This window comes from Quercus lobata, chromosome 5 (assembly GCF_001633185.2).
Source record: "Quercus lobata isolate SW786 chromosome 5, ValleyOak3.0 Primary Assembly, whole genome shotgun sequence".
NCBI classification, from domain to species: domain Eukaryota; kingdom Viridiplantae; phylum Streptophyta; class Magnoliopsida; order Fagales; family Fagaceae; genus Quercus; species Quercus lobata.
The window spans coordinates 84,237,610-84,263,665 of NC_044908.1; the positions used below are offsets into that span (position 1 = coordinate 84,237,610).

At 33.5% G+C, this 26,056-nt stretch overlaps 1 pseudogene; it reads left to right on the forward strand.

Moving 5' to 3' along the window:
- Positions 1-323: 323 nt before the first annotated feature.
- On the forward strand, positions 324-23,020 carry LOC115988913 (annotated as a pseudogene).
- The last annotated feature ends 3,036 nt before the right edge of the window (positions 23,021-26,056 follow it).

Here is a 26,056-nt window from a genome sequence, read left to right on the forward strand (position 1 = left end):
TGGTCTTGGTTTTATATACACTAAAAAAGTAAATTTCTTTTGGAAATTACAATCCACTAACAATATATACTTGATGTTAAATTCTTGGTCGTATATATACAAATAAATAATTAAGTATTTTCCTTCTGACAAAATGGCTTTATGATTTGATAGAACTAGTGTATTAGGTTGGTTATGATGTTATGGCCATAAATATGATTTGATAGTACTAGTGTACAGTAGTTGCATTTTCAACAATGAAAAGAAGAGAGAAGTGGTATCAACATCATCAAATCTTGATCATAGCAGTGCATTTTGATTGAAAGAAACTCAAGAGTTAAAAGAAAATGTGGAAGCTCAAGATAGCTGAGGGTGGCAATGACCCTTACATCTTCAGCACAAACAACTTTGTTGGAAGGCAGATATGGCAATTTGACCCTGAGGCTGTAGTCCAGAAGAACGAGCTGAGGTTGAAGAGGCTCGTCAAAATTTCTACAAGAACCGCTACCAGATCAAGCCCAGTGGCGACCTACTTTGGCGAATGCAGGTACCTCTCCATCTCTACTGTCTAAATTTGCAAAAATAAATTTGTGCTAAAGAAATTGTGTAAATTTACACTATTACAATAGCACAAATGTATTTTTGCACAATAATACATAGACTAATGTGAATGTATTTTGGGATTGATTGGACAAATTTGGGGCCTTATGATATTTTACAATTGATGCAAATGCTATTATAATAAAATCAATGTAGAATTGTAAGGGAGAGGCCCAAAAGTTTTGAAAGAGGGAGCCTAAGTATAAAATTGTAAAAAATACACACACATATCTATATATATATATATATATATATATATTCTCCCTTAAGACTAGAAGGGGCCCGGGCCCCCACTTAGATTTGTCACTGATTATACCAAGATATCTTACCTAGTTGTCACGTATACTATTTTTAATTATAGTTGCACTATTAACTTCAAATAACCTATTACCTATATCTAATATATCTGTGATTAGGTATGAATGTATGTACTTTTAATATATATATATATATATATATGTGTGTGTGTGTGAATATATATAAATATATATTTTGGTTCACTTTTTTCCCTCTCTCTAAATTCCTTGATGTATGTGTGGCTGAGTTTTAATTTTGAGTGAAAAAAAAATGTATTATTTTTTTGAAGTAATATGATTCTTATTTGCTATATGAATTTACAATGACCGGACAATTTTTTTTATATAAAAAGAATGATTTAAATTTTTAGCAATATCATGTAAAACTTGTATTATGGGAAAATTGTTATAGGGTATAACGATTTTTCTTTAATGTTCGTTAGGTTTTCTTTACTCTCAAACCTTCTCTTTAAATGTCGTATCTAAGTACATGAAAAGCTTTAATTTAATTTACTTGGAGTGACTCTTTATTACCATGGTTTTTTTTTTTTTTTTTTTTTTTACTATATTTGTTATTATTTGATTTTAATTAAATATTTAATTTTATTATTTATAATTTTTGCTTAAACCATGCATTGCACAAGCATAATACTAATTATACAAATTTTTGGAATTAATAAGACTCCAAAAAAAGGCTTTAGATATCCAATAGATGCCAGTTTGAAGGCATAGGGGTCTAAAAACACTGAACTAACTAGCTTTGTAGCCATGTACAATTCACTACTTGTTACTAAAATTAACAATTAAACTACGGACATAACAAAAATTCACAACATTTTCAAATTAGCCTACCACTTCACACATGCATCCACCACAATTTGTAATATATATATTTTTTCAATAACCCCTTTAATTATGAGGTGGTACGCCAAATTAGAAATGTTGTAAAATTTTATAAATTTTTGTTGTGTTTCTAGAAAGAATTATAATTAAATCAATCAAAAGATATAAGATTGGTAGGTGTCATATACTTTAATGATTTTATGGTCTAGATTCTGCCATGTCAGCATTCCACCAACAATATTCTTAAAATAATAAAATAATGCTGCAAATAAAACAATTAAGATTAGTATTAGTGGAATGCTAACATGGCAAAATCTAAACCATTAAATCACTAAAAAATGGTTAAGATTTAAAGAAATCTATTTGGTAAAGTACCCTAAGAAGTCTAGAAGATCCGAATCCGTCATAGGTAAGCTAAAATGTACGAGTTATAACCTAATTTTTGATGAACCTAGGTGGGTAGAAATGAAACTCATGATCATGGACATGTCAATAATGTGAAACTCTGAGAAAGAAAGAAAGAAAGAATAAATACGTTTTACCGTTTAAGTAAACTTCTTATCCATTTTTTGTTTTTTTTTTTTTTTTGGGCTAATTAATTGATTTGAGAAAAATCATAATTTCCACTTGATCATGTCTCCCGTTGGTGCAACTACAAACTACAAACTATAAATTAATAACCAGGCTTCGTTAAAAATCATATATCATATTATACTTTTGGTAGACCTGTGCGTTGCACAGTTTTTGTCAAATTCGGTCCAAATCAGTCTAATTCGGTCGATTCAGTCCACTTTGATCCATTTCGGTCCATTTGGTCTAATTCAGTCTATTTGGTCTACTCAGTCCACTGGGTCTATTTTGGTCAATTACCATCCAATTCGTCCATATCAGATCATTGGGTCTAATTTGGTACATTCGGTCCAATTTAGTATATTTTCGTCTAGTTTGGTTCACTTTGGTCCATTTTTGTCAATTTGGCCCAATTTAATGCTTAGGTGATTTTTTTTTTTTTGTTTAGATGCAAAATACATTTTGAGTTTATGATAATGTGGCTATTTTATTTCAAATCCTAAAACATAGGTCAGATAAGAATAAAAGAGCGCTATATATATATATTTAATTGTTAATAACATATCAAAAAAATGTAAAATCAAATAGGAAAATTTTTATTTTATTTAAAAAACACACGTAAATTCTACTATGTTTATCAAAATATTATTAATAAAATAAGATAGAATTAAAAAATATTGATAATAACAATTAAGCCATTGAAAATGCAAAAAAAGAAAAAAGAAAAAAAGGTTTTATGTTTTGTTAAAATATTAACAATATATATATATATATATATATATAGGAAAAAAAAAACTAATAGTAGTTGATAAGAACAAATAAACGGTTTGTTCTTTATCTAAAAAATTTGGTTTAGCTATTTAGCACAACTATGACTTCTAGACTCAAATTTTATTATATAGTTTATGATTATTATAATCTATTTTAATGTTTGATTTTTAATAATAATTTGAGCTTCAACAATATAAATCTGTTATATATGTAATTACTAATTTGGACCTATAAAATATGAATGATGTGACAAATTTTATTCTGGCACTCACAATTAACCACTTAGGGTACGTTTGGTACACTAAATATAGATTACAAGTTTCTCAAAAAAAATGTAGATTACAACAGGAATGGTAATCTTTATTGCCAGGAATAAAATGTGTTGTAATGGAATAACTAAACATATTCATTAGTTTGGTTGTGAGTTGTAACATTAAAATAAAACTTATGATCTATTTTAGGAAATATCTCATTCATACAAATATATTTCCTAGAAAATAATATATTTTAAATTTTAGAGAGATGAGTTATTTTTTTTATGATTTTTTATTTCCATAATTGTTAGGTGGATATGAAAAGTTTATTTATTTGGAAATATATTAATGTTAAAATTATTACATGTACTAAATAATAGTTATTACAACCCTTTTAGAGATGAATAATTATTCCTCATTTTAAAGAATAGCTATTAATAAGGAATGATTACTCACTGTAATAAAAACATAACCAAACTATTAAATAGCTAAGTTATAGGAATAACTATTACATTACAGTGCCTATTACAATCTACCAAACGTGCCCTTAAGGTTATATTCCTAAACCTGTTGATTTCTTAATATTAGCCTATACCCCATATATTGTCCTTTCATTATCATATGCTCTCATTGTGCAATAAATATATTATTGTTGGCACTGTCACGTGATGCTTCCAGAAAAATATTATCTTTCAAATAAATAAAAAATGATTTTCAAGAGTTTGTTTGAAAATGTAAACTTTTAGAAAATATAGGAATTGTCACTAATTGTATATTTGTTAAAGGGAAGACAAAAACAAGAAATAAAAACCATTTCACTTAATTGTCTTGATGAGTAAGGAAATAAATCTAGGTTCACCAAGGATGAGTTCGAGAAACAGGTTTATATTGTGGAAAAGTGTGAGGCACCTGTGCGTCCAAAATACTTTTTAGTCTCTACTAAATGAGTAAGGCTAATTTGGTGTTTAATCAATTATTTAATGGATACTTTTATTATCCTAAATTTATTTCAACAATGCAAACAAGCGCAGGTGATAATAAAAAAGACATGATCTATTAATATCTAAAAGATGAAATGTAGTATTTATTATTATTACGCTCATTCGATCCATTTTGAATATGCTTGTGAATAAATTTGGTGTCATGTTATACATGGATTTTTACCTTGTAAAAATAGATCTCTTTTGCATTCATTCAAATCATTTTTTGCATTTTTAATCTTTTGTATAGTGGAGAAATGCAATTTAATGCAAATTTTTTTTGCATCACGCAAGTTAGTGACTAGTAATAATAATAATTGTAAGTGATAATTTTATTGTACAAGAATTTTTTTTTTTTTTTTTTGGGTAAAATACTATTCTGATTCTTAAACTTTAATAAAAGTTCGTTTTTCATTCCTAACTTTTTAAAGTTCATTTCCCCCCTAAATTATTGAAATGTTTATTTTTCGTCCCTAAATAATTGACAATATTTTACTTTTAGTCTTTCAACTTAAATTTTCTTTTTCATCCTTAAACTATTAGAAAAAGTTCTTTTTTCATCTCTATTTTTGGCAAAATTATTGAATACTTAGGGAGTACCATAAATGCATACTCCCCCCTCTCATATAAATTGTGGGTTCCATTATAAATTTAATTACTAGGACTCATGGTTATGTGAGAGGAGGGAGTACGCAATTATGGTACTCTAGGAGTACCCAATAATTACCCTTATTTTTGTCACTAAACTTTTAGAAAAAAACTTTTTACAAAATTTTTAAGATGAACAAATAACTTTTTAAAATTTAGGGACAAAAACAAATTTTTGGTAAAGTTTACCAAAATAGTATTTTTACCAATATTTTAGGGATTACATAAAGCATGTTAAATAGCACATTTATTTTAGGGATCCAAGGAAAAATCACTTTTTTTTGGAGGGAAAATAGCACATTTATTTTATATTGACTTTATGTTAAAAAATTATTAAACTATATTAAAAGAATGAGTTGAAAACTTGTTCTATCTAAACTACCCCACCTTAGGAATTTTTTTTAGAAGTTGGTCCAAATTCTTCTTCTTTAGTTCAACCCGTTACAAATAGCCTAAAGATTTCTTCTATAATAAAAAATAATATTAAAAAAAAAAAAAAAAAAAAAAAGCCTAAAAAGCCTTGTCAATACTTGAGTGGATCTGCGTTGGGTGAAGTGGTTACGAATGACTGAGATGAAAAATTAACTTTTTAAATAAAAGTGAGAAGTTTGGGCAAGAAATAAGATAGGAATTTCGGATCTTTTTGAAATTGATAAATCGGACAAAATATAAACGGTTCAACTAAAAATGATAAATAACAAATTTTGCGATTTATAATGCATTTAAGATAGAAATTGCCAATGGCACCAAAATACAAGGTAAATGTCGATGGTCCTATCTTCGCTCAAGCACAGAGGTCTGGGGTAGGGGTGGTGGTCCGTGACCATGGTGGACAGGTTACAGCAGCATTGAGTAAGTTAATTCTTCGACCTTTGGGTCCATTAGAGATTGAGGTGAAGGCTATGGAGATTGGCGTCTCTTTTGCTTGGGATGTTGGTATAAGGGATATGGTGGTTGAAAGTGATTCTCAGATTGTATCTGATGCTCTTTTGGGTTTATGTACCCCGCTTATAACTGTGTCCAATATTTTGACTAGTGTAGGCCATCAACTTTAGGATTTTAGATCAGCTGAAGTCTCCCATGTGTAGCGACAAGGCAACAGGCCTGCACATCTTTTGGCTAAGCATGCCAAAGAATTAGATAGCTTTTATAATTATATAATCTGGATAGAAGAAAATCCATCACTAATTGAGTCTGTTATTTCTCATGATGTAATGAATTTATCTTCTTCTTAATAAAGTTACAAGTTTTTTTTTTATTAAAAAAAAAAAGAAAAAAGAAAAAGATAGAAATTGCCATTAGACTTGTAGTTTAATTAGTATCTCTTGGTATTTCCAATGGAGATATTCTGGATTCAAATCTTTACTTCTTTAAACTATCAAATTATCCAAAAAGAAGAAGAAGAGAGATTAAATCAAGAATAAAAGTAAAGCTAAAAAACAGATATTAGACAACAAAAGAGGAAAATATTGGAGAGTCTAGGCCAGTCATTTAATTTGTTCATCGTTAGGGGATGCAAATGTGAAAAGGTATGTATCATCATTAATTGAGAATAAAATCGGGTGTTTGCAATCATATATTATTAAAACTAACTTATAACCTCATGCATAAGCATGAATATATTTAAAAGATATACATTAAGATGTATAGTATAATTCTTATATATATATATATATATATATATTTTAACCTGAAAGTTCAAAAACGTGTATAAACACCTTTGAACGTTTAGACCCCTAAATTACAACTTAACCAATTCAAGCAATATGTCAAACAACTAATGTGCGGAAACTTAACATAAGCTATAATATGGAATTGGTTAAAAACTATCTAAGCCAAAACAAAACACAATCCACAGCAGATAATAAAAAGGCAAAGATAGAGAGGAAGGAAGATGCAAACACAAAGACAACACGCGATGTGTTATCGAAGAGGAAACCGAAGCCCTCGGTGTAAAATCTCTCCGCCGCCCTCCAAGCGGTAAACAATCCACTAGAAAATACAGTTGAGATACATGGACAGGAATAGACCCTCCAAGCCTAATCTACCCAGTGCACCTAAGCCCTCCAAGCTTCTTGCTCCAACGAGGTTGCGCCGAACCTTTTTCTTTTCTAGCTTCCCGGATTCCGCTACTAGACTGTAGTATCAACCAATGAAGATTGGTTCCTTCCTAACTGCTTCCCAGAAATCCAAACAGCTGTCTCACAGTGATGATGATGGTGAGAACCAGGTTTGGTATAATGCCTCTCAAGGATTTGACAATGGAGAGGAAGAGAGTTGAGGAATTTGAAGAGACTCTAATGTATAGATTGTGGGTGAATCAATCTTGTTTTTCTTTAGGGTTTCTCTCTAAAAATTCTCTCTGGAAGCTCTCTTACAATCGTGGGTAAAATAGGTATTTATACTGGAGTGGTAGAGGAATGTGAAACGTCAGGTTTTACAAAATAGGAGTGGCTCGCGGCTTGACCTCGCGGCTTGACTAAGTCGCGAGATCCAGTCGCGAGATAACCATATGGCTAGTTGTCCTGTTTTGTCCTATAGTGCTCCAGCTTGCATGACTGTTCACCTTCCAGCATGCTTGGCACGTGTGCTGCGTCTGGCGGCTTGAAACCGCGAGTCACCCGCGAGTCTCTGTTTTCTTGCACACTCTTGAGCAATCTTCACTCTATCTCACTCACTACTCTTGCATCAAACCCACCTAAATACAGGGTTACTAATTGCTGAATTACAAGCAAATTTGGCACAGAATAAAGCCAATTAGATGATTGAATAAATTCAACCTTACAATCTCCCCCTTTGGCTATTCCGTGACAAAACCCTAAAACAGACTCTAGACTTAACATGTGAGTTGGGAACAGTTGAATAAAACTCACTCACACCTAACTCTAGAAGCTGTGAAGCACTTGAATCATATGAACATAATACTCTTGAAACACAACAATACACCATGATTATTGTAAGCAGAAAATCATAAAATGTATATGAAACAGGCAATATGTGATCAAGCAAAGATGGAGTTAAGAAACAAATCATGGCTTGATCAACCAAGTGAACACCACAAGGTAGTGATAACCCATAAAAACACTAAAAGTCCAACAAACATAAACCTAAACCTATAAGTTTAGAGGATAAGACTTAAAACAAAAGTATGACAAAATTATGTGTGTACTCCCCCTATCACTATGCACACTTCCCTTTGAACTTTCTCCCCCTTACTGAATGCTCTCCCCCTTTTTGGCACGAATAGCTAAAGGCTCTCGTCCAACTTTTGTTGAATAGCATCTAGTTGATTCTCCATAGTCTCGAGACGCATTTGGACATGATTGTTCGTGGAGTAGAGGAGTGCCACAATCTCATCAATGCGTTTCTGAATATGCTCAAGTAAACTGCCCACTCTATCAGTATGAGGAGCAGTCTGTGCTTGCGGAATACTAGCTTATGAAGCTTCAGGAACAGCACGCGAAGTAGATGTGGTATGTGCAGGTGTCTCTGATTCAGGGGTAGATGGAGTAACCGGAGAGATGTGAGCACTCCTTGGTGTTTTAGAGGAGTGACTTCTGCTAGCTTGAAGAGTGAACATGGAAATAGGACGCTGACGGATCAACGTTTTTCCATCTGCAGGAGGAATAATGCCTTCACGAAGAATGAGCTTCATGATGAGACTGCAAAATAGAATAATTCCTCGAGCTACAGTTCGAATCGCAGTCTTCCTCAAGGTGTAGTAGATGTGAGCACATATATCAATGCGGGCTCTTGTAATAAGGTCACAAAGGAATAGAGCTCTCCCAAGATTGATAAATGTAGTGTTGGACAGTGGGTAGAGATTGATGACCATGATCAACTTCAGTGTGGTCAGCTCTGGTGCAAACTTTGCCGTGCTGATGGATGTTCTTGCACTGGATACTTCATGATCGGATCCTAGGATTTGTAGAATTTCTTCAACCTTTGGAGTTCGTTCATTGTAAGGAGTTAGATCCACATTCTGAGGTCTGGTGATGCCGAGAAGATTTGCGATGGACTCTGGGGAAATGCCAAACTCTGTTCCTCTGACCTAGATGAGTTGAACTCCAAGATCAGTTGCATTGGAGAAGCATTCTTTTACCAGCTCATCCATTGGATCATCAAAGTTCCCGAACAAGTTTGCCCAATCTCGTTTCTCAAAGATTCGAGGGATAAAAGCGGTCCCTAAGGTGTTGAACTCCACCACCCGTTCCACTATAGTAGTTGACTTGTCAAAAATGTTTGAGTAGACGTGTGAGGTAAGCGGAGTTCTGAACCTATCCTCATTGGGGTCTTGAGATGCCTGTGATGATAGTCGAGTCCTTTTAGCAACTGGTATTGCTGGATCGTCAGCAACAATGTCTTTACCCTTGGAAGATCGACGAGACATCTGCAAGAGAACAGGCCCACAGCAAAGAACCAACAACAGTACCACACAAGATAAATGTCAACAAGATTCAGTGCTAATAAAAAAATTTCAATATATAAATACAAACTTAAGATAGTGCAGACCCAACCAAACTTCCAACAATACAACAAAATGACAGGTGCAGCAAAATGGTGATAGTGCACAAAGGCATAGAGAGACAAAACAACTAACAAAACTGTCAATGAGACATGTTACCATGACCATGATATGCAAACAGATACAACATTCGAACATTAAGAACAGATATCATAAAACATTCCACAAGAGAAATGAACATGGGAAAATATTTCAAAATGAAGTCACAAAGCATCCAAACTAGAGCACATGGTTGAGAGACACACATTATGTTAACATAAAAACTCAGTAGCCCAATACCGAAATCCAACATCAACACTCAAGCAAGTGAAATGAGCAAGTCAAATAAGTACCAAACCCATTTAATAAAAGGTTTTCAGTCTCAACAACAGGCAAATATCAGAACAATGAAAAAACACATTGTGACCACTCAACATGAAAACAGATGAGAACAATAGCAAACATAACAAGCCATACCCATCACACAAAGAGAGAAATGTTTCGAACACAATATCAATCCAAGCGGTAATAGAAATATCCATGAAATAGGGAAAATGAGATAGAGAAAGCAAAAACCATACCTTTTCTTGATGATTTGGACAAGAAATGAAGCACTAATGAGATTTGAAAATGGATTCACGGAGTGTTTGGGAAGGAGATAGTTTAGAGAGAAGATGAACAGTTACAAATGTTCGAGGGAAAACTGAAAAAGATTTAAAAACTGCCCCTATTTCTGCCAAACACGCGTTTTTTGCGACTTGATTGAGTCGCCACAAAGTCGCCAGTTCAAGCCACCAAAACACTCAAGGACAAAAATTTTAAAAATTTTTCTAAGTGTTTTTCGCGACTGGAAGGTCTACCCGCGAGTGAGTCGCGAGCTGAGCCGCGAAAATCTCTGAGTAAACCTCGCGACTGGACCTTTCACTTGCGAACAAGTCGCTAAAAAGGACCCGCGAAGACGCGACTGAGGCTCGCGACTTGACATACCCGCGACTGAGCCGCCAAAACAGGGCAAAACAAGATTTTTGAAATTTTCAGATTTCTCAAACAAAATACTTTCAAAAAACACCTAAAACACTCAAAAATCTTTTGTGCTTGAATTAACAAAGATTGAGCATGTGAAAACACATTTCATCAAGTACAATCACACAAATGAATATGGCATTTATTGAACATAAACTTGTGTGTTGTGTGTGGATATCAACAATGAGATAGTCCTTAGTCTAATGTGAGGCTTCAATGATCAATTCAACCAAGACATACACAATTAGCACTAGATCATGTGACCCATCTCAATTATAGAAATATGTATATATGATCTCCCACAAAACTTGATAACATAACTTGGAGCTTTACATTTGACTCCACTTTTAATCATAATATTTGATCTTTTTGATCTTTTTGAGGCAATCACCTCTCATTGTGAGAGTGATATTTGATATTTCACTTTAATGAATAAGCCTTTGGTTTTTTGAATACACATTTTCTTTAATATAAAGTCGCTTACCCTTTTTCCTAGTCGAATACTAGAATGTGCGACAGGCTTTTGCAGCTCAATATCTCTTTTCATTTGGAGATTTACATTTGGTGAGCTCTTTTTAGCAAAACAAAAATAAAGAGTGGGAAGATATATAGACACAAGTCTATGCATGTCTCAAGATCAACAAAACCATTCACTAATCATTCATGACAAGTTTGAAGATCTATTTACAACAATCACATAGATTTCAAGATTTCTCCCACAGTGATATGAGTGCATGAAAACAAGTAATGCTCGAAAATGCACAAAGCCATTAGCACAAAGGTACAAGGCAAAACAAGTTTTGAGACAAAAACTCAACAAAGTCAATCAAGCTTTTTGATTTTCTAATTTTTATGTGATTTTTGGATTTTTGACACTAAAAGCAAAAAGATTGATAAAACAAAATTAAAAAATATGCACAAGTAGACAAGCAAACAACCAACAGCAAAAACAACAAGCAAACAAACAAACATCGTCACAAAGCATAGGAAGTATTAATGCATGGATATGTTGTAATGCTTATGCATGAGTACCCTTTTTCACCCACACGTCACTTGCGTTTGGGGTGATTTCCTTATAGGATTGGGTACGGGAGTTAGGGCTTTCAAACCTTCGTGAGAAGCTTTCCAAGCAGTTGGTGAATGCACCAATCATCTTCATCACGTTCATCATTCCGGGATCACCATTTTGATCTCTAGATTGATCACCCGCCCAATTTCTTCTATCATTTCTAAGTCCTCCTGACCTTTGAGAAGTTAAACTATTCTTTCCTCTCAGATTTTGGCAATTTGGTCGAGTATGCCCTTGAAGTCCACAATAATGACACATATAAGTTGCTCTAGAACCTCTTTGTGGTCGTGGACGTGACTTGGCATGAGATTCAGACCTGCCCACAGATTGATTACGGGGATTCAACATCCGTTGGTTCACTACATTCTTCTTCTCCTCCATCTTGAGCTTCTCATCAGTAAAGTCAGCTACAACTGGATCTTTGGCCTTTACAAACTTCACTTCTTTAGTGACATTTCCAGATGAACTACTTCCTTCGGTATATCCCAATCCGGATTTGTCTGAAAAGCTCTTTTGAGATGAGATAACATCATCTAGCTTCTTGGTAGTGACTCTCTCTATTTTAGCATTTGCTTGCACAACCTCATGCTCCAGAAATCTCACTTTTGTGTAAGTTTCGGACAGCTCACCATTCAGTGATTCTATCTCACATTTGGCCTCCCTATATCGGATTAGGAGACTTTTGTAGTCCTCCTCTGCCTTCTTCATTTTTCTCACAGTCGCCTTGGACACCCTTGTGTACTCACCCGACTTCTCCAAGAGTGAGTTATAATTCTCTTGAAGATTTGCTGTGCTTTCATCTTCTTCAACATCTGATTCTTCAACAATTCCTAGTGATTCATCATCACTATGTTCTCCAAGGTCTCGTATAAGCAGATTCAACTCATCTGAAGACTCAACATGAGCAATAGTCATAAAAGCTGAACAGTTCCCCTCTCCATCACAGCTTTCTTCTGATTCTGAGTCAGATGAATCCGAGTCACTCAATGTCGTGGCATACACTTTGCCTTTCGATTTCAAATAATTCGGACATTCCTTCTTAAAGTGTCCATGTCCGTTACATTCGAAACAAGTGACACCTTGTGTAGGTTGGGATTCTTTTCCATCTTTCTTTTTGAATTCCCTTTTCTCCCTTCCAGAACTTTGAAATTTTCTTTTATCATCAAACTTGCCATTATTTTTGAATTTCAAGAACTTTCTGAAATTTTTGACAAGGTATGCAACATCTTTGTCAACTACATCTTCTCCCGATGAGTCTTGATCTTCCACTTTCTCATTAATGGTCTTAAGAGCAAGAGATTTACTCTTCCGTTGATTGGGCAGCGACATCTCATAAGTCTGCAGAGAACCAACCAGCTCCTGTACTTTGATGTCATCAAAGTCCTTGCTTTCTTCAATCGCCGTTACTTTAGCACGAAAACTTTTCGGCAATGATCGAAGGATCTTTCTTACAATTTTTGAATCCTCCGTTTTCTCCCCCAAGTTGAATTTGCTGACAACCACCTCATTTAGCTTCCTATAGAAAGAGTCAAAAGACTCATCCTCACTCATTTTGAGCTCCTCAAACCGAGTGGTCAGCAGTCGTAACTTGGTGTCTTTCACTTTCTTCGTGCCTTCATAGGTGGTTTCCAAAATCTCCCATGCTTCTTTGGCAACGGTAATATGAGAAATCCTGTGAAATTCATCTGGAGACACACCACAGAAAATAGCATTGAGTGCTTTACTGTTAGCATTAGATACAGCAAGTGCTGCCTTATCCCAAGTGGATTTGGCTGCCTCAGGTCTGGTCCAACCAATCTCAACAGCATCCCAAACGGATTCATCAATAGAACATAGAAAAGCTCTCATGCGAACCTTCCAAAAAGCATAATTACTACCATCAAAATATGGAGGTGCATTTAGGGATTAGACCGATCCATCTCAAAAGGGAGTCAAGGATCACACAATGGTAATGAAACCAATAGTAGTGTACCCACTCTGAGACCAATTGAAAGTTCAAAAACGTGTATAAACACCTTTGAACGTTTAGACCCCTAAATTACAACTTAACCAATTCAAGCAATATGTCAAACAACTAGTGTGCGGAAACTTAACATAAGCTATAATATAGAATTGGTTAAAAACTATCTAAGCCAAAACAAAACACAATCCACAGCAGATAATAAAAAGGCAAAGATAGAGAGGAAGGAAGATGCAAACACAAAGACAACAAGCGATGTGTTATCGAAGAGGAAACCGAAGCCCTCGGCGTAAAACCTCTCCGCCGCCCTCCAAGCGGTAAACAATCCACTAGAAAATACAGTTGGGATACATGGACAGCAATAGACCCTCCAAGCCTAATCTACCCAGTGCACCTAAGCCCTCCAAGCTTCTTGCTCCAACGAGGTTGCGCCGAACCTTTTTCTTTTCTAGCTTCCTGGATTCCGCTACTAGACCGTAGCATCAACCAATGAAGATTGGTTCCTTCCTAACTGCTTCCCATAAATACAAACAGCTGTCTCACAGTGATGATGATGGTGAGAACCAAATTTGGTAAAATGCCTCTCAAGGATTTGACAATGGAGAGGAAGAGAGTTGAGGAATTTGAAAAGACTCTAATGTATAGATTGTGGGTGAATCAATCTTGTTTTTCTTTAGGGTTTCTCTCTCAAAATTCTCTCTGGAAGCTCTCTTACAATCGTGGGTAAAAGGGGTATTTATACTGGAGTGGTAGAGGAATGTGAAACGTCAGGTTTTACAAAACAGGGGTGGCTCGCGGCTTGACCTCGCGGCTTGACTAAGTTGCGAGATCCAGTCGCGAGATAACCGTATGGCCAGTTGTCCTATTTTGTCCTGTAGTGCTCCAGCTTGCATGACTGTTCACCTTCCAGCATGCTTGGCACGTGTGCTGCGTCTGGCGGCTTGAAGCCGTGAGTCACCCGCGAGGCCCAGCCGCGAGTCTTTGTTTTCTTGCACACTCTTGAGCAATCTTCACTCTATCTCACTCACTACCCTTACATCAAACCCACCTAAATACAGGGTTACTAATTGCTGAATTACAAGCAAATTTGGCACGGAATAAAGCCAATTAGATGGTTGAATAAATTCAACCTTACATAACCGTTTAAAAAGTCTTAGAAGAATATTATTAAATAGAAAATGTAAATTGTCCATTTTTTTTTTTTATGTTTATTAATTCAAAACTCTTTGGTTTTTGTACGTAATAACTCACTTGAATGGATATTTATGATATGGTCCCACATTTTACTCCAAAAATAAAACTTTCTCTAAGAAATAAAATTTTCTTTAAAAATAAATAATTTAGAACATATGACACAAAATTATATTATTGTAACGAAGAGACTGGATCTCTATAAATGCGACTTTGGCTGGTTGATGTAGGAAATGAAATTCTATAGTATTAGTAGGTGATGATATTGCTCTCACTTGTGGATACATTGTAATCTATAAAGATTAAAATTTTTTAATGATATTTAATTATATATTAGGCTTACTAATGCTTCATAAATTTGTTGACACTAATGTCATCCTTTTTTTTTTTTTTTTTTTGGTCAAAATGGTTGCAGGTTTTGAGGGAGAGAAATTTCAAACAAACAATCACTCCAATTAAGATTGAGGATGGGCAAGAAATCACATATGAAAATGCCACAAATGCATTGAAGAGGGCTGTCCATTTCTATTCAGCCGTGCAAGCTAGTGATGGTCATTGGCCAGCTGAAAATGCTGGCTCATTGTTCTTCCTTCCACCCTTGGTGAGTTTCATCATTAAATAGCATCATTGTGATCAATACTTCATGGAACACAAACTATTTTCGCACAATTATTTACAAAGAATACATTAGTAGAGTTTTTTTGCGGTATCGAACTAAAAATGTCATACCCAATACAAAAAATTTCCACTTATATGGATTTTGTGAGAGGTAATTAGTTGGGTAATACCATACTAAATCATTGAGGGGGAGAAAAACTATAGAAAATCGGGCTTGCTGATGTAATTTATTTTAATTCATCCAATGTATACCATTGAAACATATAAGATTGATTTTAATGTGAATAATACAATTGTTTCCAATGCAATGTGCAATTGGATTATGAGATGCCTACTTGTAACTTCTTATGGTTTTCAAATTATGCAGGTATTTTGTATGTATATTACAGGACATCTTAATACTGTATTTCCAGCTGAGTATCAAAAAGAAATCCTTCGATACATATATTACCATCAGGTACATATTTTTGGAAGCTTTACAAGTTAATTGAAATGATAAAATTAGAGCTTCGGCTAAATTTCTTACCTACCTTTTTCTTTTAGTTCAATCTTTCCTATATAACAACAATTTTGTAAATTATTAGAATGAAGATGGTGGTTGGGGACTTCAAATGGACGGCCATAGCACCATGTTTTGCACGGCTCTCAACTATATTTGTATGCGTATGCTTGGGGAAGGACCTGATGGAGGTCAGGACAATGCTTGTGTAAGAGCACGAAAATGGATCCTTGATTGTGGTGGTGTTACACACATACCTTCTTGGGGAAAGACCTGGCTTTCGGTATGACCATGTTTAGTATAGACTTATATAATAAAAATAATTTGTAATCAAAATGAAAATCTAACCATATTTCTTTTAACCAAATTGGAAATACAATGTTCCTTATTTGTAGATACTTGGTTTGTTTGAATGGATTGGAAGCAATCCAATGCCCCCAGAATTTTGGATCCTTCCTTCGTTTCTTCCCATGCATCCGGGTTTGTACAATGTTTGTTTACAACTTCTATTTGAATCTGTCACCTCTACTTGAAGCTTTTACTACAGAGGTTTTACCTTATTTTATTTTTTAAGTTCATAATAAAACTTGCAACATTCTGAATTTCTATTTTTCTAATAGCTTATCAATTACTTTGTCCCTAAAATGTAGCCAAAATGTTGTGCTATTGCCGGATGGTGTGCATGCCTATGTCATACCTATATGGGAAAAGGTTTGTTGGCCCTATTGCATCCCTCATTCTTCAATTGAGGGAAGAACTCTACACAAAGCCATATAATGAAGTTAACTGGAAGAGTGTGCGTCATCTATGCGCAAAGGTGAGTTAATCTTAATTTTCTTATTTTGGTCGATTTTTGTTCCTTGGTATATATTCTTTTAAGTATTTCCTGAAATGCATTGATTATGAAAAACTATTATTACAGGAAGATAACTACTATCCCCATACATTGATATAAGATTTGCTTTGGGATAGCCTATACATATTCACTGAGCCTCTTCTCACTCATTGGCCATTTAACAAGTTTGTTAGAGAGAAGGCTCTTCAAGTAACAATGAAGCACATTCATTATGAAGATGAGAATAGTCGATAAATTACCATTGGAAATGTGGAAAAGGTAATGTAACTTTACAATTAACAAAAAACAATGGCGAGCTTCTACTTAGGCTATAAAACAGTATACCAAATACCATATGCATTGAGCAGGTTCTATGTATGCTTGCTTGTTGGGTTGAAGATCCAAATGGAGATTATTTCAAGAAGCATCTTGCTAGGATCCCAGATTACATATGGGTTGCTGAAGATGGAATAAAGATGCAGGTTAGTACTCATATTTAACAAAACAACTATAGAATCTTTTGTGTTTGTTGAAGATTACATTTCACTTTATATCGAATTGTGAATGAAAACATTCCCTAAAATGGTTTTCTTTTTAGGGTTGGTTTTGGACACCAATACATTCATTTAAATTTTTGAATAAGCCCAATCTTTGGTTTTCTGGTTTTAAATTTATGAGTGCTGATGTACCTTGCAAGAAAAGAAGGGATTGCTGATTTTGATACATCCTGTTTTATTTGTATGCAGAGTTTTGGTAGTCAACTGTGGGATACTGGTTTTTCCATTCAAGCCTTACTTGCAAGTAATCTAGTAGATGAAATTGGACCTACACTCATGAGAGGACATGACTTCCTAAAGAGATCTCAGGTTTGATTTTCAATTCTTATAGCATTTGTTCACCATTAAAATCAAGCATACATTTGACAATTTTTCTTTTACCAAAAAGAAAAAGAAAAGGAAAAACTATATTTATTCAATCTAGTTATTCCATTTTCCCTTAAAAATTTAAAAGGTCATGGCCAATCCTACTGGTGACTTCAAAAGCATGCACCGTCACATTTCTAAAGGATCATGGACTTTCTCTGATCAAGATCATGGATGGCAAGTTTCTGATTGCACTGTAGAAGGTTTGAAGGTAATTGTTTAAATGATTCAATGAAGTAAAGTATTGCACCTCTTCCATAATCACTGTGTTCCTCACCAAATTCTTCTCTATTTCACAGTGTTGCTTGCTTTTCTCAAAGATGCCACCAGATATTGTTGGTGAGAAAATGAAACCAGAGCGATTCTATGATTCTATAAATGTCATACTTTCTCTACAGGTGAGGCTAAACTTTGCTGTTGTATCTTAGTTATTTCGCACATCTAGGCATCCATGGGAAATCTAGACTGCACTTGGTTTTACTGTCGATCTAAAACTAGTTAATTACAAGAAAATAACATATGCAAAGCTGATGGTGTTGTTTTCTATAGCTTCTTCTCCTGAACTGTTTGCAATTCCAGTAGCTAGCTACTAGCCTACCACCATTACCTTATATTAATATGATAAACACTTATAGGCTTTTGAAACTCACTTTGAAGGGACTGTTTATATATATATATATATATATATATATATATTTTTTTTTTCTATTGCAATGTTTATTTCTAAGTATTTGAATTTGTTCATATCAATAAGCTCTATTCTATGGTTTAATGTAGAGTAAAAATGGTGGTTTACCAGCTTGGGAGCCAGCAGGAGCTGCAAAGTGGTTGGAAGTAACTGTGTATATTGAAATGGCCTTGAAGTTCTTTTGAAAATGCTTTAGTATCATCTTGTGCCCAAAATTAATGGAATGCTATTTTTCTATTCTCCCTTCAGCTACTAAATCCCATAGAATTCCTCACGAATGCTATGATTGAGCATGAGTATGTTGAATGCACCGCATCAGCAATCCAAGCTTTAGTTTTGTTTAACAAATTATACCCTAAGCATAGGAAGGAAGAGATTGAAAACTTCATTAAAAATGCTGTACACTACCTTGAAGACATACAAATGCCAGATGGTTCATGGTATGTACCTCAACTGGTTTATTAGATATGTTTGAAACGATTTTTGATTATACAAAGGAGTATTAGAGAAGATCGATTACATGATAAAGCATTTTGATAGGTACGGAAGTTGGGGAGTCTGCTTCACTTATGGTTCGTGGTTTGCACTTGGAGGTCTGGCTGCTGTTGGCAAGACTTACAACAATTGTCTCACTATGCGCAAAGGAGTTGACTTTCTACTCAAAAAATACAGAGAGATAATGGTGGCTGGGGAGAGAGCTATCTTTCTTGCCCAAAGAAGGTAAATGTCTCAACAGGGAATGTGCTTTGAGCTTCTCTGATAAATTTTCATAATATCTTTGCTTCGATCACTATTGAAAGCAGTTCAGGCACCTTTAATAACACACCCCATTTTGTTTCCTAAATCTATATATTAGTAAAAGTTGAAGCGTAGCGTTTAATGCTGCTGCTCTCACGTTGTGCCACATCAGCTGCCACGTCATTTTAAAAAAATATATATAATTTGTCCTACAATTTTAAAATGGTTTCCACTACTTATTTATTTACTTCCATTATCACCCTATAATAAATCTAGCCCACTATTTATTTATTTACTTCCACTATCACCCTATAATAAATCTATATAATTAATCCAGCCACCTCTTATTTATTTAGTTCCATTATCAAGCCTAACCCAAAGTCTTTTCAGTTCAGCTTTAGGTTTTTTTTTTTTTTTTTTTTTTTTCAATTTTCCTATAATTGCTTTTAACATTTATTTTTTTTAATATTTACACTTCCCCAACTTTTCTCTCACCCTGACCATTTCATCTCCCCATTACTTCTTCAATCTTTTTCCCTCCCTTACCTTTTCATCTCCCCCCTTATCTTTTCATCTCCCCACTACCCTCTATATTAATCTCATTCTTCCTCTTTCCCTTCATCTTCCTTTTATTTTTGTCTCTTCTTATTTACACTCTCTTACTATAAATTTGTTACTATCTCTTTTATTCTATGCATAGTTTTCCCTCACAAAAAAGTGGTTCTCTCTCTCCCGCCCTCTCTCTCTCTCTCTCTCTCTCTCTCTCTCTCTCTAAATTTTTTGGTGGATTTTTTTTTCTTGCATCTTTACTTTAGGTTGATAATTTTTTATCTATATATTATTAAAAGCTGAAGCGTAGCGTTTAATACTACTGTTCTCACGTTACGCCACATCTGCTGCCACGTCATTTAAAAAAATATATATAATTTGTCCTACAATTTTAAAATGGTTTCCACTACTTATTTATTTACTTCTATTATCATCCTATAATAAATCTAACCCACTACTTATTCATTTACTTCCACTATCATCCTATAATAAATCTATATAATTAATTCAACCCACCTCTTATTTATTTAGTTCCATTATCAAACCTAACCCAAAGTCTTTTCAGTTCAAGTTTAGGTTTTTTTAAATTTTTTTTTTTTCAATTTTCCTATTATTGCTTTTAACATTTATTTTTCTTAATATTTACACTTCCCCAACCTTTCTCTCCCTGACCATTTCATCTCCCCATTACTTCTTCAATCTTTTTCCCTTCCTTACCTTTTCATCTCCCCCCTTATCTTTTCATCTCCCCATTATCCTCTATATTAATCTCATTCTTCCTCTTTTCCTTCATCTTCCTTTTATTTTTGTCTCTTCTTATTCACACTCTCTTACTATAAATTTGTTATTATCTCTTTTATTCTATGCATAGTTTTCCTTCACAAAAAAATGGTTCTCTCTCTCCCCCCCCCTCTCTCTCTCTCTCTCTCTCTCTCTCTCTCTAAATTTTTTGGTGGATTTTTTTTCTTGCATCTCTACTTTAGGTTGATAATTTTTTATATTCTTTAAAACTCTATTTTGGGTTAATGCAATTTAGTTTTGTTTTTTAAATTGTTGTTATTTTTATTTTTTTTTTATTCTCTTTGATTGTTAAATGTTATCTTATTGTGTTCTAAAGAATTAAATATAGCATATAAAAGCTGAAGCGTAGCGTTTAATACTGCTGTTCTCACGTTGTGCCACATCAGCTGTCACGTCATTTGAAAAAAAAAAAATATAATTTGTCCTACAATTTTAATATGGTTTCCACTACTTATTTATTTGCTTCCATTATCACCCTATAATAAATCTAGCCCACTACTTATTTATTTACTTCCACTATCACCCTATAATAAATCTATATAATTAATCCAGCCCACCTCTTATTTATTTAGTTCCATTATCAAGCCTAACCCAAAGTCTTTTCAGTTCAGCTTTAGGTTTTTTTTTTTTAAATTTTTTTTTCAATTTTCCTATAATTTCTTTTAACATTTTTTTTTTTATATTTACGCTTCCCCAACCTTTCTCTCTCCCTGACCATTTCATCTCCCCACTACTTCTTCAATCTTTCTCCTTCCCTTACCTTTTCATCTCCCCCCTTATCTTTTCATCTCCCCACTACCCTCTATATTAATCTCATTCTTCCTCTTTCCCTTTATCTTCCTTTTATTTTTGTCTCTTCTTATTCACACTCTCTTACTATAAATTTGTTACTATCTCTTTTATTCTATGCATAGTTTTCCCTCACAAAATAATGGTTCTCTCTCTCTCTCTCTAAATTTTTTGGTGGATTTTTTTTTCTTGCATCTCTACTTTAGTTTGATAATTTTTTATATTCTTTAAAACTCTATTTTGGGTTAATGCAATTTAGTTTTGTTTTTTAAATTGTTGTTGTTTATTTTTTTTTATTTTTTTATTTTTTTTATTCTCTTTGATTGTTAAATGTTATCCTATTGCGTTCTAAAGAATTAAATATAACATATAAAAATATAATATTATTCTATTACATAGCATGATTTAGATAATTTGATATTTATTTTGTTACATAGCATGATTTTTTATAGCGCTCAATTTAGATGTTAAACTATGAGACTACTAATTTTTGTTTATTTTCTAATCATTTGTGACGGACAAAGTACTCTTAATAGTTGTATTAGAAGTACTCTATAATGCCATTTATTTAAAGAAAAGCAAATGTTAGCCAAACGAAAATAATCAGATAGGTGAAATTTTATTTTTAAGCAATTTATTTCTTAGATTTTTCTAATAATTTTTTATTTGATAATATGTTTTGGGTGGCCAAAATTATAATTTCTACAAAGAAAATAACCCTAATAGATTATCAAAAACAAAATTTTATCATAATATTGGTCATTGTTAAGTTTTATTAATTTTTTTTAGTTTATGTTTTTTTGATGTTTTAGATTGTTTCTTTATTACATTTATGATTATTCCTATAATAAATAAAAATATAATTACGAAATACATTACTCATTATTAGATTAGTTTAAATTGTAATTTTTTTTTAATAAAACCACCATAAAAATAATTATTACGCGCAACACGCGGGTTCATGCCTAGTTGTTATTAATGGAAGAATCTTTGTCAATGAAGTTATTGTTTCTAAATATGAGATTCAGTGGATGCTACATAAATTATGTAGGAATATGTACCTTTGGAAGGAAACAGATCAAATTTGGTGCAAACTGCTTGGGCAATGATGGGTCTTATTCATGCTGGACAAGTAAGTTGTTAGTTTAAAAAATCTAGCATTATAGATAATATCAATTCTTATGTTTTTCTTTCATGATTCTATATCAAAACCTTTTGTAATAGGCTGAAAGAGACCCAACACCTCTTCATCGTGCGGCAAAGCTGATAATCAATTCTCAAATGGAAGATGGTGATTTTCCTCAACAGGTATCTCCTTGTAATTAACATAGCTTCCAAAAATCAAAAGAAGGAAAAAGATAATTTTTTAAAAAAGAAGAAGAAGATTGACATGAAGATAGTTTTCTTTCTTGCACTATGAAGAAAACAGGTCTAAAACTAGCTTGTGACACTAGGTGATTGAAACAAGAATTTTTTATCGAGGAGGGAAGAGGAGAAAGACAAAGTAAGAAACTATGGAAATATATTATGCTTGAATTTTATTGCCAGGGTTTTCAACCATTTATATAATTCTTTTATGGCAGGAAATCACTGGGGCCTTCATGCAGAACTGTATGTTACACTATGCAGCATACAGAAATATATATCCGTTGTGGGCTCTCGCTGAATACCGCAAGCGTGTCCCATTGCTATCTAGAATCACTTAAGTGAAGCAGTGAATTCTGTAGTTCAAGTAATATATGAATGACACAGAAATAAAACCCAGTTTTTAATTCTCTTACTATTCCGGGATATAGAAGTTCATAACATTATTAGGCAGATTTGGATTCCTATAATCACTCATGTGGTACTACATGAAGGAATATCTATGTAATAATGATATAGACACATTAACCTTTCCCGCGATGTCCTTCTGAACTTATTATCATGACTAGTTATTATTGATTTTTACATTGGTACACAATTGACACTATGTTACATCATATTTGAACTTGAACAGGTCACTTAAGTCAGATTTAAAATATGTCAATAAAATCAATTCCGGGCCAAAGGTCGATATATATATATATATATATATTTGAAGAAAACATTCATTAAACTACAAAATACATTACAATCTTAGGGAAAGCGGGGAATACAAAATTCAAAACACATTAACCCCAAGTCTTTTCCAATAGTTTGAAAACGAAAAATTAGGACATTGATAAAGCTAAAAATTTATACTAACCCATAAATTTATTTATTTTTTAAAATTATTTTTAGTACTTTTTTATCCCCAAATTCTCTATTACAAAAAAAAGTAAATTAATAACGCCCCCAATGAAAATAAATAAATAAATAAAGAGGAAGAAGAAGAATAATATTATTTGTCATGTTTACACATACAAAGACCATTATTTTATTTTGAGTTGCTTGTTTGATTGCATTCATATCTATGTTTTTCCCTTTTTGAAAAATTGTTTTTAAGCAATCTCGACACCTCCTCAACACCTAGCTTATCTGTTGAGCTCTTAAGCTGTTTTTTTATCACAATCTGAACACCTCTTGATAGCTAGGTGGATCGATCGAGAAAGCTCCTGACCTCTCGATAGCTTCTCGATAGCTGGTCGATCAATTGAGGTTGGCTTCTGCTCGATAGTATCTCGACACCTCTTGATCTGTCGAGATTCTCTTGCATGCATTGTTTTTCACATGTTTTGCATATTTCTTTTATCTTGTCATCCATAGCAACTTGTTTCATTACATTCTTGCATTTTTATGGATTCTTTATGCCCCCTTGATCATCTTTATATTTCTCGGGTGAAGCGTTTAAGCTTCTTGTACCCTTTGTCAATCACGACAAAAAAGGGGAGAAATTGTGGAGACTTTGTGGTTTCTTTTTTAAGATTCTACATGTTAGGGGGAGAAATATATGCCTCTATAAGGGGGAGATGTGTTTCATCTTGTTAGGGGAAGTGCTTACCTCCTTCTTCTTGTACACCGGTCTTGTGACCATGTTTACATACATTGTGCTTATCTTTGATATATTTATGATGATGTATGTCTTCTTTACCAACCTTTACATGCGTTGTTTCTTTCTATCTTTATACACATGTTTCTTATTCTTGTATGCAATCTATTATTTTTGTTTCACACAAAGATGCCTTGATGAGTTTTGTTTAAAGTGTTACAAAAATACAGGTTATCAAAGTCTTCTTACCATAAACTCTCTTCTTGCAAAGTTTTTGAAGCGTTTGTGGTAGGATAGATTTTATTTTATTCAACAAGTGAGTATGAGTTGAGTGATTTATGACTTCTCTCATATGTTCATTTGTTTGTTGTGGTTTTGTCACGGATTGCCAAAGGGAGAGATTGTTAAGGACATATTTTGTGTAATTAGCTAATCTTTTGACAAAACGCATTTTACTTGTATTTGGGTAGATCTAAGATGTGTTTAATACTTCAAGAAATATGTTGTTCAAGTCTAGTATTAAAGCCATGAAAATTGGACCAAGAAACAAGTGAAGAAAAGTTGTTCACTAAAGTTAGACAGAGAGCTCGACAGTTGTGGATAGATAGCTCGACAGCTGCTCAACAGATAGCTATCTATCGAGGTTTAATGAGGCTCGACATATGCTATCTATCGAGGTATCTATCGAGGTTATAGGAATTTAGATTTTCAAATCTGATTTTCGGCCCATGCTTTTGTATTTGTGTAGGGTTTCTTTTCTCACAACCCTAGACCTATATAAGGCTTATTTTAAAAGCTGTCACATAAGAGAATACAAGGAAAACATATGCAAAAGGTGACCGAAGTCTTATTCTCTTTGAAAGAAGCTACTGCGTATTTGCGCCTCAGGGTTTTGTAACCAAGTGCTTCTTGATCTTCATTGTTGATGAAGTGAAGAACTTTGCAGCCAACATCTTCTTCAAGTTAGTGTGTTAGTCCCATACTAGGAGTTCTGCATCATTGGTTAGTCACGTATTGGGATCCGTGCAAAAATGGTGGCGTTCATATATTGAAGAGTTCAGAGGTTCTGAAACGGTACAAGATTTCTACTGAAAGTTCATCTACGAGGATTGTAGAGTCTAGGGACAAAGGTTTTGTACTAGATTTGAAATTTCTCTTTACTATAGTGGATTGCTTTTCAGGAAGGTTTTCCCCCAGGTTTTTTACTGTGAAACTAGTTTGTTTCATTGGTTTTCCTAGGTCATCATATCTTGTCTTATTTATTTTTTCCACTTCATGATTTTGACATGATATTGATGTTTGTTTGTTTTAATAAGTTTTATTCATAATAAATCTAATTAACAACTTGGTTTTAAAACTTGCTAATTTTATCAACCGGGGTCTTAATTTCTCAACATAACAAAACACACAACCCTTTTTTTTTTTTTTTTTGGCTTTTTTAATGGCTTAATTGTTTTTATCAATTTTTTTTTAATTCTATCTTATTTGATTGATAATATTTTGATAAACATACTAGAATTTAAGTGTGTTTTTAAAATAAAATAAAAATTGTCCTATTTGATTTTACATTTTTTTATATATTTTATTTTCAATTTTAATATGTATATATATACATAGGGCTCTATTGTTCTTATCTAACCTATGTTCTAGGATTTGAAATAAAATAGCCACATTATCATAAACTCAAAATCTATTTTGCATCTAAACAAAAAAATCACCTAAGCACTAAATTGGGCCAAAGTAACAAAAATGGACCAAAGTGAACCGAACTAGTCCGAAATATACTAAATTGGACCGAATATACCAAATTAGACCCAGTGGTCTGATATGGACCGAATTGGACGGTAATTGACCAAACTAAGCCCAGTGGACCGAGTAGACCAAATAGACTGAATTTGACCAAATGGACCGAAATGGATCAGGATGGACCAAATGGACTGAATTAGACCGATTTTGATAGAATTTGACGAAAACTGCG